Source organism: Phacochoerus africanus, chromosome 15 (genome assembly GCF_016906955.1).
Source record: "Phacochoerus africanus isolate WHEZ1 chromosome 15, ROS_Pafr_v1, whole genome shotgun sequence".
Taxonomy (NCBI): Eukaryota; Metazoa; Chordata; class Mammalia; order Artiodactyla; family Suidae; genus Phacochoerus; species Phacochoerus africanus.
Window position 1 is genome coordinate 101,589,584 of NC_062558.1, and position 16,637 is coordinate 101,606,220.

A 16,637-nucleotide genomic window follows, 5' to 3' on the forward strand; every position below is an offset into this window, starting at 1 on the left:
CCAAGCTAGGGATTGAATTGGAGCTACAGCTGTCAGCCTACACCACAGCCACAGCAATGCAGGATCCGAGCCGTGTCTTCGACCTACACCACAGCTCAAGGCAACACTGGATCCCCGACCCACAGAGTGAGGCCAGGAATCAAACCTGAATCCTCATGGATACTAGTCAGATTTGTTTCTGCTGCTCCACAACGGGAACTTCTAAATGTGAATTCTTAATAAATGTTATTTATATGTATATAGCTGTAAAGTGAAGATTGTTATAAGCCAAAGCAAATTCTCAGAACTTAGCTAAAGAGCTACCATTGATGAAAGGTGGTTTCCCCTTATGTGTGGAAATTTGAAATAGGTAAAAGTATTTAATTAAAACCATATTGTTTTGGATTTTCTGGTTATCTCCTTTTTGGCGGGACCTTGCTTTTTGTTTTGGTTTTCCTTTTTTCTAACAATTGCTAAATGTAACCTGTTTATAAATCTTTAATCCTTTCTTTGGTCTCTCAGGAGGTATTTCCTTTTTGGTCTCTTTAAGGCAACACTCTCAGCATATGGAAGTTCCCAGGCTAGGGGTTGAATTGGAGCTACAGCTGCTGGCCTGCACCACAGCCAAAGCAATGAGGGATCCAAGCCTCATCTTCGACCTACACCACAGCTCATGGCAATGCTGGATCCTTAACCCACTGAGCAGGACCAGGGAAGGAACCACATCCTCATGGATACTGATCAAGTTCATTACTGCTGAGCCACAACAGGAACTGTTATTTCCTTTTTAAAGCCCTTTTAGTAGTTAAATAATTCCCTCCATAGGCAGTTACTCCCAAAAACACCCCTCTCAAACAACACCTAATTATATATTATGTAAAGATTTACTATGACAGGATTATATATTAGGCATTGGAACTTCAAAGAGTTGGCTTTATTGTAAGAAAGCTAAATGGGGAATTTAAACTATTCTTTCTTTGCTACTTTCGGTTCTGGCTACTTAGTGACTACTGGACTACCTCCTTTTCTATGTTTAATTTTAATGATATATTTTATTTAACCCATTATTTCCCAAATATTATCATGTCAACCTGGAAGCAATATAAAAACTATTAATGAGATAATTTACATGCTTTTTTTTTTCATAGTCAAATCCTCAAAATCTAGTTTGCCTTTCATTTATATTTACAAGCACATCTCAGTTTGCATGGGCTACATTTCAGAGATTCAGTAGCCACAGCATAGGTAGTTCAGGGCTGTGTCTTTGTGAGGCCAAGTCTGACAACCTTAACGCTGTGGCTGGTTTAGCGTTACTACTAAGTCCAGCATTTCCTGGCTCTTTTCAATGAGGTCTCTTCATTCTGGTTGTTTGGAGCGTCAGCATGTCCCACCCCTATGTCAGCTTTGGGAATTGTTCTGCTTCCAGGTCCGGTAGCTGTTTTTGCCCATCTCTTGGAATCTTAGCTCTGCATGTGCATCTGATATCAGCTGAAGATGCCCCACAATCTCTCTCCAGATTCTTGGGACACTTTCCGTGTGGCTTCCTTCTTTTCTGAACTCTTTCATGAAAAGTCTAGCAGCCTCAGCCTCCTGACCTCCACCCTCTGTTCCTCAATTCGACCAGATAACTGTTGATCTCCTTAGAGTTCCTGCTGTGCTAGGATCTGGAAAGTGCCCCTTGGCAGAAAGGCTGAGTGACCATAGGGCTCACCTTAGTAGTTTCTTTTCTTGGAGGAATCGTCTGTCCAAACTGTTGTCCAGTGTCCTGGTTCTAAACAGAAGGAGGGCAAGTCTGGAACAACTTAATCTTCATGGCCAGAAGCAAAAGTCCTGCAGACAGATCGAAAACTTTTTTTTTTTTTTTTTTAGGGCTGCTCCAGCGGCATATGGAGATTCCCAGGCTAGGGGTCTAATCGGACCTACAGCTGCCGGCCTACACCACAGCCACAGCAAAGCCAGATTTGAGCTGTGTCTTTGACCTACACCACAGCTCATGGCAACGCCTGATCATTAACCCACTGAGCAAGGCCAAAGATCAAACCTACAACCTCATGGTTCTTAGTTGGGTTCGTTTCCACTGCACCATGAAGGAAACTCCCAGAGTAAACTTTATTGTGCTCCTCTCTACTGCACTTCATAGATACTGTGTCTTTTGCAAACTGCTTTTGTAGCAACTCTGCATCAAACCAGTCTATCGGCACCATTTTTCCAACACCATCTGTTCACTTCATGCACATTTGGGTAATTCTTTTTTTTTTTTTTTCTTTTTTCAGCTGCCCCTCAACATATGGAAGTTCTGCAAACTGAGCCACAGCTGCAGCATGCTGGATCCTTAACCCACTGGGCAGGGCCGGGGATCTAACCAGTGCCTCTGCAGAGCCAAGCCACATTAATCCACTGTGTGGGAATTCCATTTTGGTAATTCTTTTTTTTTTTTTTGCCTTTTCTAGGGCCGCTTCCTGCAGCATATGGAGGTTCCCAGGCTAGGGGTCGAATCGGAGCTATAGCTGCAGGTCTACCCCACAGCCACAGCAACACGGGATCCGAGCCACGTCTGCGACCTACACCACAGCTCACAGCAATGCCGGTTCCTTAACCCACTGAGCAGGGGCAGAGATTGAACCCGCAACCTCATGGTTCCTAGTCAGATTCACTAACCACTGCGCCAAGACGGGAACTCCATTTTGGTAGTTCTTATAATATTTCAAACTTTCTTATTATGATTCTGTTTGTTATTATGATTCTATTTGTCATCTGTGATCCATGATCTTTGATATTACTATTGCAAAAAAAAAATTACAACTTGCTGAAGACTCAGGTGATGGTTAGCATTTTTTAGCAACAAGCCTTTTTTTTTTTTTTTTTGGCTGCACCTGAAGCATGTGGAAGTTCCTGGGCCAGGGATCAAACCCTAGGCACATCAATGACCCAAGCTGCTACAATGACAATGCTGGATCCTTAACCTGCTGGACCACACAGGAACTGCAATAAGACATTCTAAAATTAAGGTCTGTACAAGTAGTTTTTTAGACATAATGCTCTTGCATACTTAACAGACCGTACTATGGTATAAACATAACTTTTATATGCACCGGGAAACCAAAAAATTGTGTGACTCGCTTTATTGTGATACTTGCTTTATTGTGATATGTGCTTTATTGCGGTGCTCTGGAATCCGCAGTACCTCTGAGGAGTGCCTTATACTTTGCAAGAACAGCCTACTCCCACTCTGGTGAGTTCCCATCCAAGAAATTCAGGCTCCTTTGGGAGGAAGAGGAAAGTTGAGGTCTTCGGACTTGGTGGCACACTCGTGGTTACACCTGAGTGGGTCAGTCCCCAATAATCACAGTCACATTCTAGAGTTTGAGGTGGCCCTTGGTTCACCTCACTGTGGTGAACCTGATCCACTCTGTGGTGGACACCGTTCCCGTCGTGGCACAGTGGTTAATGAATCCAACTAGGAACCATGAGGTTGCGGGTTTGATCCCTGCCCTTGCTCAGTGGGTTAAGGATCCAGCGTTGCCATGAGCTGTGGTGTAGGTTGCAGATGCGGCTCGGATCCCGTGTTGTTGTGGCTCTGGCGTAGGCCGGCAGCTACAGCTCTGATTCGACCCCTAGCCTGGGAACCTCCATATGCCGCAGGAGCGCCCTGAGAAATGGCAAAAAGACCAAAAAAAAAAAAAAATTAAGAGTGTCATTCAGAGGTCACCCGTGAGCTGCAGAGAAGCCGTTTGTAGCAGGAGGTCATAGACTTTGCAATGACACTTGCTTATACAGACATCTCTGTTTTTCTTATGGCTTGCTCGTGGAGTTCTCCCAACTCTGGTTTGGTCAGACTCTTTTTCTTTTTAACCTATTGAATCATCAGTTTCTGTATAACCATCTGGACAAGGTATATGATCAATGCAACTTTGAATTTTCTCCACCCTCACTCCTGAAAGGTAAAAGTATAGAATTTTCTGCCACGGTGCCTGCAAGTTTCCCTCAGCACTTTGACTATGTCAATCTCCTGTCTTCTTACATCCATTGCTGTGGATGAAATGTCAACTGCTGATCTAAATATCATGCTTTCAAATGTAACATTTATTTTTTAAGTCTGGTACTTTTTTTTCAGTTACTAAATGTTATCTGTGTTTTTAAATTTTTTTATTATGATTGATTTGCAGTGTTCTGTCCATTTCTGCTATATACCAAAGTGACCCAATCAGACATATATACATTATTTTTCTCATTTTTTTTTTAATTTTTTTTGATACTTTTTAAAGCCATCCTCTTCTTTCATGTCCTGCTGTTTCACAACAATGAGTTCCAATGTGGGTTTATTTTTACTTAACTATTTAACAAGAGTAAATTTTCAACCAGAAAGATAGGGCTGTAGCTTTTGTCTTATATGGAAGGTCCTCTACTATTTTTTTTTCCTCTTTCTCTCTTTTTTTTATTTTGGGGCCACACCTGAGGCACATGGGAGTTCCCAGGTTCAGTATTGAACCTGCATCCTACAGGCACTGTGTTGGGTCCTTAACCCACTGAGCCACAACAGGAACTCCTATTCTCTTTCTCTCTCTCTCTCTCTTTTTTTTTTTCTTTCTTTTTTTAGTATTATCTTGTGAAGCTTTTTGAGTTATTCTTCAGGTGTCCTATTTTACTTTTTAGTTTTTTTAATGTAATTGTCTCTATCTCTATCACTCTCCTCACATGGACTATTTTCTTTCCTACTAATCAGGATGTGGTGTTCTACCCATTGAGGCATATATTTTGTTGTCTACATTTTTTGTTCCTAACATTTCTAATTGCTTTTTTTCACATTTTCACGTGTCCCTGTTTCATTTCCGCTTGTTTTTCATGGCAGTTTATTATAATTTAATACATTGTATTCTGCCGCTTATCTCTTTAAGGATCTTATAGTTACTTTAAAGTTCTTTTTAGAATTGCTTTGTTACTTTAACTGCAGTGATTTCCTGCTGATTTTGTAGTGTGCCTTCTTTCACTTGATTTTCTTCTTGTATTTTTGAGTTTTGTAGGTTCATCTTGAATGTAGTTTGTTTGTTTGTTTGTTTTTTCCCTACTTTTCTGCACTCACCGCAGTCCAGTAGTTTTTGTGGCTTCTATTACCAGGGCTTCCAGAGTCCCCAGTTCTGAGCTAGGATTTATGGAGGCATTTTGTGACTCTCACCCCACAGTGACATTGGTGCCATCACATTTTCAAGCTCACATTTAGGGGCAACTTGGTTCAACTTCCTGTCATAAGGTTAGGTCTGGGTCTTGCTAGAGAGCCCTACAGTTTCACATAGCTATAGTTCCAGGTAGTGTTTGGCGGTAGCTCTGTTTTAGCTGTCTTCTACAAGCCAGAAAACTCTGCCTCTGTCTCCAGTTTTAAAAAGGGAGTCTTGTTCCTGTCCTTTGTCTCAGGTGGGCACATTTGTTTTTGACTTAACCCAGGAGCAAACTCTGCTTTCCTTCCAGGCGTTGATTGCACAAGGCTTGGCTTGGGTCCAGGTCACTAATTATCTTACAGTTGTTTTCCATTCTTCTCCCCAGGATTTCTTATTCTTTAGCCTGACTAAGCCTCGTAGTTTTCCTTTCAAAACGTGTTGCTATTTGCTCAGATTGAGAGGGAGTGGCCCTCAGGCTATATTAACCCTAAGGCTCCAATTTTGTCATAAAATGATCAGAAACAATGTTTTGTTTTGTTTTACATTTTTAAGTTACAAGTAACACTCCTTGTTTTTAGTTACATAGAGCCCTTGCAGAAATCAAGAGAGAAGAACAGACTGGGGGTTTCCCATCGGAAAGTTTTATGATACTAGTGGATCTAGAGTCCTACAGATCTGGGATAAATATTTATTTTCTCCATAATGGTAGAGACAGATGTTTTCATCTCTTTGAGCCATAGTTTCCCCATCCATAAAATGGGGAAACTGGTTCAATATTTTCAGGTTTTAGGAGGATTAAATAAAATGCATATGCAGTATATGCCATGGTGCCTTGACGGAGAGTAGCAGGAAAAAAACCCAGAAACTCAGATGCTTAAGCAAAATGTAAATTGATGGGCTTATTTTCGTCTGGACCTTCAGAAGGGTAAATTTAAGGATTAACCAAATCCATTGCCTCCAGCCATGATTTCTAATGATTCTCTTGGATTTACTCTCTTCACATAGTACCCGGGTACTGACAAGCTGCTAGGACCTGACTGCCTACAACATCCAGAAAAGACTACAGTCATGTAGGGGCATAGGATATGCAGGTTGGCTAATCCACGAGCCTCATTCTTTGAGCCTGGGGTAAGATCATGTTCCCCTGAGTTTCTAAACATGTAGTGGGGAGAAGAACCCTTGTCAAGAAGGACCCTTGTGGAGATTCCGTCGTGGCTCAGTGGTTAACGAATCCGACTAGGAACCATGAGGTTGCGGGTTCGATCCCTGGCCTTGCTCAGCGGGTTAAGGATCCGGCGTTGCTGTGGCTCTGGCGTAGGCTGGCAGCTACAGCTCCAATTCGACCCCTAGCCTGGGAACCTCCGTATGCCACGGGAGCGGCCCAAGAAAATGGCAAAAAGACAAGAAAAAAAAAAAAAGTCTTCTGGGTTCTGGGTAGGAGTGCTAGGATGTTTTGGGTACCCACTCAAAACAACAAGAGGAAAACGTGGTACCTTATAGGACAGGCAGTCCAAAGTCACAGCTCCATGGTACAGCAAAGCCTACTTATACCAGTTCACAAGAGTCAATTGCTAAATACTTGGGAATATTGTAAACCAACTGTTAAGTTGTTGGTCACTTGGTATCACTCTGGTGGGAATAATTACTATGCTCTGAGACTACTGACTTTGCATTTTTAAAGAGGAAGTGATCAGTTTACTCTGAAACTAAGTGAATATAAAGAGACTTGCACAGATTTTGCTTAGAAGTCTTACATTTAATTTCTAACCACCAAGTCAAGCATCTGTCTGGAAACACTATCAATAAAGTTAAGGCCAAACCTTAACTTCTTTTCTTCCATAAGAATGTTTGAAGGGAGGGATTACCTTCCAGGTGCCCACCCCTCTCATTGACCCCTCTTCGCCATCTTTCTTCCTTCCCTCCATCCCCTGTATTCCCTTCTCACATTGATTTCATCAGAAAGATTTTATAACTATGGCAAAAATAGTTTTAAATTTAAAAAATAGACCAGGGAGTTCCCGTTGTGGCACATCAGAAACAAATCTGACTGGTATCCATCGGGATGTGTGTTCAATCCCTGGCCTCGCTGCTCAATGGGTCAGGGATCCGGTGTTGCCATGAGCTGTGGTGTAGGTTGCAGACATTGCTTGGATCCCTCATTGGTGTGGCTGTGGCCTAGGCTAGAAGCTGTAGCTCTGATTCAATTCCTAGCCTGGGAACTTTCATATGCCTCAAGTGTGGCCCTAAAAAGCCAAAACAAGCAAACAAAAACACCAAGGATCTAGAGATCCAGGGTATTCTGGCCCCAAAAAGTATTTCATTAGGGTCTCTTGGATCTACTGGCATTAATGATCTGGTGTCTGCTCTAGATGAGTAAGTTAACTTCAGCTAGGAGGAAAAATATCTCAGATACAAAACCAAAGGCCAGAGGTCAAAGAATTAGTCAACTAGTCCTTCAAATGCATCAGTGGAGAATGAGGACAGCTCAATGTACAATCCATCAAGTCAGTACTTTAAGTGCAAATACGTCAAGCACCATTCATCAAGGTCCAAGAGGATATGATCCCTTGTTTCATAAAGAGTCTATGCTTTGCTTCCAGCTGGCCACAAGGTGGCAGTGTTCCTCCTCTGACTGCCCTGCTTCCATAAAAGACTATTATCCCTACAGAAACATATTCCAGTCAGTTCATGTTTTAATTCATTTTTTTTCCAGTAGAGGCACAGCACAGCATGGAGTAGTAGGTTAAGGGTTCTATCTAGAACCAGGTAAATTCAAGTTCAAATTCTAGCTCTGACACAAATTAATTTATGACCTTGAATTTAACATCTCTGGATTTCCGTTTCCTCACCTGTAAAATGAAAGACACATCTCGCCTGTCCTTTATCTAATTGACAGGAATAAGAAGAATATACACCTGCAAGTGTAATAAATTAGAATGTACTATGACACTGGTTCTTAACTATTAATGTGTGTAAGAATCACCTGAGGAAATATTTAAAATGTGTATTTCCCAAGTCCTGCTCCTGGAGATGTTCAGTAAGCAAGTCTGGGAATGTGTATATCACCAAGCACCCTTGATAACTGTGATGCTGAAGGCACTTGGGCCACAATTTAGGACACTGCATTATGCAAATACATGCTATGGCAGGAAAGAGACTAAGGCACAGAAGTTATCCTTAACTTCCCTTAAAATGGTACGTATTTTCTCTTTTGAATAAAAAGCTTTACAAAGTCTCTTCTATTCCAAGATTAACTAATAAAAGGCAGAATTTTGTGGTTTTTTTCCATCCTTTTACATTCCCAGCAAGTTCTGGGAAATATATCTTGGGTGATCATCGGACTGAGGACAGTCTGCAGAGCATCCCTAAAAGTCACAGACAATTTATGCAGATTATTAGGTGATAGGACTTAGCTCAACAGAGTCACCTTGTACTTTGCCTTTGAACTCCCGTGGGCTTCTCTTTGCTTCCAAATAAATGACCCAGTGCCCTCTGGTAATGGCTGACTCATGGGCTTCATTAAGCAGATGAGACAGTTATGCAGGAAGCTTAGCAATGAATTTCCACAGATCTCCTGGAGATTTCTCACACCATGGCTGTCACCAGACTACCAGGATTTTTTGACTAGTACTGGCAGGATTTTCAGTTTCTAAGCAAAAGACTTGGCTCTCTGCTCCTCAGAGGATGCTCTTCCACTGAGCTGTTGCCCTGGCAGAGAGGGTCTGATTGACAAAGTGAGCAGAGGAGGAGAGCTCCGCCTTCTGGCCTCTGGGGTACCTGGCCAGCCTGGAATAGCCTGGATGTGACAATCCCCGCACCTGGATGTGGGCATTTCTACTCTCATCTTAGGCAACAGGAGACAGGGCTGTTAGCAAACTTTTCAGAAACGGCTGTAGCAATTTGCTTCGCTTGAACTGTGTTCAGACTTTGCACTGCTAGAGAAAGGAAGGTACTTAAATGGAACTACAGACTTTTTACTCTTCCAGCAAACTCTTATTGAACACTTCCTCTTTATGAGCCAGGTGCCATTTTAGGCCCTTCACTAAAAAGTTAATAAAATAGCCAAAGTCTCTACTCTTGGTAGAAGTGAGATTCTAACAGTAGGAGATGCACAATAAATAATCAATGGATTTGATTGCACTTGGGAGGGTCTGCAAAGCTCATTTGTTGAATTGGTAGAACCCGGAAGCAGGAAACAAGGGTGGTCTCAATGCAGCAGTTTCCACACCCACTCCTGCCAGGCCTTCTTGTGCAGAGCACACTCTGCCCTTAGACATTTTTTTCACTCCCACTTTTCTAGGAATTGACCTATGCCTCACACCTTACTCATCTTTTCACTGAGAAAGGACTTTCTCAAGAACATAGAATTTGGAAAGTCCCCTTCTTCACCCCTCCCTTTTTGCTTTCAATCAAGATGAAGTTCACATAACATTACCCACTTGAAAGTGTTCAGTTCGGTGGCATTTAGTACATTCACAACATTGTGCAACCACCACCTCTATCTAATTCCAAAACATTTTCATTGCTCCCGCAGAAAACCCTTCATCCATTAAGAGGTCACTTCTCCCTGTCTTCTCCCTCCAGCCCCTGGAAACCACCAATCTGCTTTTTGTCTCTAAGGGTTTAACTCTTCTGGACATTCCCTATAAACCGAATCACGTAATATGTGGTCCCGTACATCTGGCTTCTTTCATGAAGCTGTATATCTTAGTACTAAAACATCCAAGTGAAGCTGCAGATTTTAATTCCGCACAGCCAGAAAAGGAATGTAATTCCAGCTAATTCTTATCTGATAGCAGCAATCAAAGACTTCTCTTTTTCTTTTTCTTTTTTCTTTTGCTTTTTAGGGCTGCACCCGTGGCATATGGAAGTTCCCAGGCTAGGGGTCGAATTGGAGCTGCAGCTGGAGTCCTACACCACAGCCACAGCAATGCCAGAACCAAGCTGTGTCTGCAATCTACACTGCAGCTCATGGAAATGCCAGATCCTTAACCCACTGAGTGGGGCCAGGCATTGAACCCGCATCCTCATGGGTACTAGTCAGATTCATTACTGCTGAGCCACAGTGGGAACTCCCCAAAGATTTTTCTGATTTTTTTCAGCTTCAGAAGGCGATATATGCAGTGCTTGTCAGACTCCTATTTCCTAGGGCAAGTTTGCTTCGAATAAAGAGCCAGAATACCGATGACAATGGTAATAGTTCTGATAGATCATCTCATAGCCTTACCTCAGTTTCTGCCTTTACTGTCAAGAAGAGCAAGTGTTTCAATAGGGACGGTTACTGAGATGATTTCCTGCAGACAGTGAGGTCAGAGGGTCTCAGATGTGGAGAAGTTTAAGGTAATCTTACTCTTCCATTTAGGAGTAATAACACTGGCCCATGCAAAAACCCTTTTAGATTTTATTTTCATCAATGCATTTTTCTCCCAGACTTTGAGGTAGGTATTATTACACCCATTTTAAGGATGAAGAAACCAAGGCTCCAAGAAGATGAAGCTTTGCACAAATTCATGTATCTTTCTGCTGACAACTTAGACTGATTTTTTGCCCTCTCAAGAGAGTGCTGAAACAGTAAACAGTGTCGCTTGCAAGGAACTCTTAGTCATCCCCTCACCAGAAGCCCAATGAATTTTCACTGACAACCAGCCTGGGTTTGACATAAGTTTTGGAGTTAGGTGAGGGGGAGCCTACCCCCACCTAGAGAAGTCTCTCAGTTGACACTCAGGAAAGATAACCAGATCAGGCTCAGTTCAGCCATGTGCCTCCTATGCCTCCCATCACTTTTCACAAACTGTGTGTGTGTGTGTGTGTGTGTGTGTGTGTGTGTGTGTGTGTGTCTGTGTGACTTCTCTATTTTGTTTCAGGTTTACAGAGTGCCATGGTTCATAATGAGAGCTCTAGTAGCATTCTTTGCTTCCACGTGATGCTTTCTTGATTGCACTTGACAAAATGATTGAGATGGCAGCTAAGGGGATTTAGGAGAACAAATACACACAGACCTTTCCTGTTACATTGTGTAATATTATAGTTTATTAAGGAATATGTACTGAATATTTTTCCAACTGTAATACACTCAGTTGAATGCTAGGGATAGAGCAATGAGTGAGGATAGGCACTGTTCTTACTTCATTCAATTTATCTCCTTCATTGAGTTTATCTCGTGGTGGACATATATAGCGGGAAACACCTGTCATAGTTAACAAAATGAATTCTTTTCTAATAAGGGCTAGCAAGAAAAAGTACAGGTGTTATGAATTGGTTATAACAGGGAAACCTAATCTAGACTGAGATGGGGGTAGAAGATCAGGGAACGGCTTCTCAATGGAATGGTATCAAATTGTGCTTCTTTCCATATCTGTCAATAGAGATAGAGATATGAACAGATATTCATGAAAAATTTTAAATTATTATCTCCAGGTAGTGAGCACTGGAGTTATTTGGGATTATTCTTTTTCATATACATATTATATATGTATGTGTATATACATATATATTTTATGTACATATATATATATATGAAACAAGTATTTTTAAGGCATTTCCTATTCAGATAAAATACCTAACACATTTGTTGAAAGTTAGATTTAAGCACAATCAAGTCTACAACTGGACTACTTTTTACCCATTTTTGTGTCTTTGTAACTTTTACTAAATAAGGAGCCTTTTGATATTCATGGAGGAACTTAAGAAATCTCAGATGTTTTATTTTTCCAAGAACTGGATTGCAAAATAGTCATTACAGTTTCAAATACTGACAGAATGTCTGCTGGACCCTAATTGAAGCCATCACATGAGATGAATTTTCCTGAAACACCAGGCAGCTAACGTCCTTTATGATGCCCTCGCTCAAGTCAGAGCACCTTTGCTGTTTGGTATATGAAGGAAGCTATTGGGCAGTTTCCCGTACTTGGAAGCTTGCTGTCTTGTGGGAAAGACAAGCCAAGGACATAAAAACACATGTTGAGTGCACATGAGCTGGAGTCTCTCATTCCTGTGAATAACCCAGGATGTCAGGCAGGTCATTTTGACCACAATCATTTAACCTCTGTGGCAATGATTGCACATGAATCACCTAAGGAGGTAAATTTAAACCATGTAGGACGGTTCTCATGCGCAGACTCCAATGAAGAGGAAGCAGTGCTGACATCTAAATTCCTAACATAGTTCTCCATTAATGAATTCCGGTGAAGAGCCCCTGAGAAGTACTGACTGAGAGGTCCTAGAAATGGGCTTCCAGGAGACTTGAATCTTCTAAAATTATCTATTAAATTGAGCTTGCATGTAAATTTATCTAGGAATCAGCCCTTTCTGTTCATCAGTTTCTCTATCATCCATGTAGTAAATGAGAGACAAATCACCTCCTTGAAAATGGGTGCAAGAATATTGCCATGCATTTCTCAGGCACCAGGTGCTCGTCCCGCACTTCATGGACATTGCTCACTTCAACAAAAACCTCTGAACCAAGTGTTTACGGAAGACGAGTTAATAGTCCCTCCATCTCCTTAACACCCTGTACAATTCAGCCAGTTACAATATACAGGTCAGAGTTCCCCTTGTGGCTCAGTGGGTTAAGAACCCAACTAGTATCCCTGAGGATGTGTGTTTGATCCCTGGCCTCACTCAGTGGCTCACTGGGTTAAGGATCCAGTGTTGCACAAGCTGCGGCATGGGTCACAGATGTGACTTGGATCTGGTGTTGCCTTCACTGTGGCAGATGTCGCAGCTGCAGCTCCAATTCAATCCCTGGCCCAGGAACTTCCATATGCCTCAGGTGCGGCCCTGAAAAAGGGGAAAAAGTGTGTAGTTCAAAGGTTTGTAGTATATTCATGGAATTGTGCAGCCATCACCATAATCTAACTTTAGAACATTTTCATCACCTCTTGCAAAACACCCATACTCATCAACATTAACAATGAATTTTCTCACTCTCAGCTCTAGGTAACGACTTACCAACTTTCTTACTTATATACTTACATATAATTTACTTATATATTCTAGATATAGTGGAATCGTGCAATATGTTGCTTTTTTTGACTGGCTTTTTTTCACTGAGCAAATATTTCCAAGGTACATCCATGTTACATTATGTGTCAGTACTTCATTCCCTTTTATGGATGAATAATATTCCATGGTATAGATATATCACATTTTATTTATCTGTTGGCAGACATGCGGGTTGTTTACACTTCTTAGCTATTATGAATAATGCTGTTATGCACATTCGTGTACTAGCTTTTAATGAACTGTCAAACTTTTCTATAAACTGATTGTACCACTTTGCATTTCCAGCAGCAATGACTGTGGGTTCCAATTCCTTCACATTCTCCTTAACCCTTGTTACTGTCTTTTTGATTATAGTCATCTCATGGGGATGTGAAGTGATATCTCATTGTGGTTTTTTATTTGCAACTCCCTAATGACTAATGATGTTGACTAAAGACCCAATTATACATCTTCTATGGTGATATACCTATTCATATCCATTACCCATCTTTTGGCTTATTTGTCTTTTTATTATTGAATTATTAGTGTTCATGTATTCTGGATACAAGGCACTTATCAGAGATATGATTTGCGCTGTTTCTTCTATTCTGTGGTTCATTGTTTCACTTCCTTTTCTTTTCTTTATTTTTTCCATTTTATGGCCACACTTGTGGCATAAAGAAGTTCCCAGTCCAGGGATTAAATCCGAGCCACAGCTGTGGCAACACTGGATCCTTTAATCCAGTGCACTGGACCAGGGATCGAACCTGTGCCTCCACAGTGACATGAACTACTGCAATCAGATTCTTAATCCACTGTACCACAGCAGAAACTCCTCATTTTCTTTATTGCATCATTTGTGGTCCTAAAGTTTTTAATTTTTGTATAGTCCACTTAATCTATTTTCCTCTCTTATCACTTGTGCTTTTGCTATTATATCTAAGAACCCATTGTTTAACACAAGGTCACAAACATTTATTTCTATGTTTCAGTCTAAGAATTTCATAGTTTTACATCTTTAGGTTTATATCTATTTTGAGTTAATTTTGTAATGTGGTATGAGAAAGGAATCCAACCTGATTTACTGGGATATGGCTATCCAATTGTCCCAGGAAGACACTATTTTTCCCCCATTGAGCTGCCTTGGCACCTTTGTCAAAAGTCGATTGCTGATAAATGTAAGAGTTTATATATGAACATTTAATTTACCCCATCAATCTATATATATCTGTCCTTATGCCAATACCACATTGTCTTGATTACAGTATGTTTTGAAACAGGAAAATGTGAGTGTTCTAGCTTTATTCTTCTTTTTCAAGATTGCTTTGGCTATTAGAAGACTCTTGCATTTCCATATAAAATTTTATTAACAGGTTGTACATTTTGTGCAAAAAAAAAAAAACCATGTAAATGCAAACCTTGTTTTATGCTTTATCTCCCTCTTCTTTCTTTCCTTCTTTTTTTTTGGGGGGGGGGCACACCCACGGCATATGGAAGTTCCCAGGCTAGGGGTTCAATCCAAGTTGTAGCTGCTGGCCTATGCCGCAACCAAGATCCAAGCCACATCTGCGACCTACACCACAGCTTCCCACAATGCTGGATCCTTCAACCCACTGAGAAAGGCCAGGGATCAAATCCGAAACCTCATGGATCCTAGTCAGATCTGTTACCTCTGTACCATCCCTCTTCTTTCTTGATATTAGACTCAAAATGTATATGTCATTGGCAGACAGAAGTACTATTCAAGATGCTGTGTTATTAAATAATATTTCCACATTTAATTACTACATAGGATTACTATACAGGAGTTAAGGTTACATGCTTAGAGTCTGACACTGGAGATTAAAAAGTCAGCTGGTTTATTGCTGAAAATTTTAATGGTTTGTAAATGATGAGGTGGGGATTCCATTCTTATCTCAGTGAGCACTTTTTCATAAATAATATATTGTAGATAAGAAAAATATTCTTACCAATGAAAACTCACATTATATAAATTGAGACTCTCCTTTTTTTTTTCCTAACCAATATTTTTCAGCATTCGAAAGGGGCCCAGCGTCCTCTGATTTTGAAAATTTACACAATAGGGAAGTTGAGAAGAAAGAATTGCAAATATAATACTTTTTCTAGTTAGGTGGTATCTTGTTTATTAATTTATTTGAGCAATGAAAACTGAACACATACCATCTGTGGGAACAAAACAGCACCACCATGATGCTGGTGGTCAAGTGCAGGAGACTTTCCTTTAAGCCTGCCAATTTAGTACTGTGACCCACAGATTCCTTCCAAACCCTTCTGTATTTCTAGCCATGTGGCCTTGGCCAACACACATAGCCTCTCTGGGTCTTAATTTCCTCAAATGCAAAATGTCTACAAGGTTGTAGAGATTAGATGATGTGAAGAGAGCACCTAGTGTGCAGCAGTGACTTAGAAAAGGAGACGAGGTTAGATATGGGGCACAAATCTCATGCATCCTTTCAGATTCCTTCAGCTCCACTTACCTCCCAGGATCTCAGCTACCATTCCACTGGGTCAGTATAAGTGCCCTAAATTCAGCTTATCCCTCTCATTCCACCACCTAAAGCCACCCAGTAACTCATGCTGAGCTTGTTGACTCAGCCTTGACTGACCACTTGCACTCTTGGCATTTCCACTTCTGATCATCATTTCCGGGCTTAGACAGAACACCACATATCAGGGTTTGGGGTCTAGCATCACAAGAGGTTACCGAAAAGACTGGGTAACACAAGCCAGAAGTACAGAGGCACTATCTTCTTGTGGGGAAAATTTTGATCATCAGAAAACATCCATTGGGAGGAATCTAGGCAGATAAATCCTCTCTCCTTCCTCTTTCTCAAAGGACAGTTTCTCCTTGCCACTCAAGTGGAGAACATCCAAATAGATATGCTGGCGGGGCAATGCTCTGTATCTCTTCATGACTTGTCACGGAGCAGTAGATGCAACATTTCAAATGGCTCCACATCCTTCCTTGCCAGGTATTCTCAGATACACATTTCAGCAAAGTGCAGGTCTAAATTTTACTGACACTAATTCCTTTCTTGGTTTAAGATTTTTTTTTCAAGTGGATTTTGGATAAGAAATTGCTAAGACCTATGACATAGACAGCGATACACTAGTAAAAAACTCCTGCCTTGACCGTGATGTCCAATGTTCCTGGAAGCCTCTTTTGCAGATGAGGGTCTCTGGAAAGTTGGAAATGATAACATGTGAAAGGAAACATCCCAGCTGTTCTATCTTAATAGGAAATCATCTAAGCTAGAAAACTCAAGCATACTCATCTTCTTTTTCTCCCTCACATCTCACATCTAGCAATCACCCAGGCTGGTCAATGGAACTGATTAATATTTTTAAAAACTATGTCCTGGGTTTTTGTCCCATTATCAACTTATTCAGACTCTACCTACCACAATTCTAGACAAAATCCTCAGAGCTGCTGGTTTCAGCCTCCGGTCTCACCCTACTTCAACTCATTGCTACCAGATCAGTCTTGCTAAAACCTAAGGC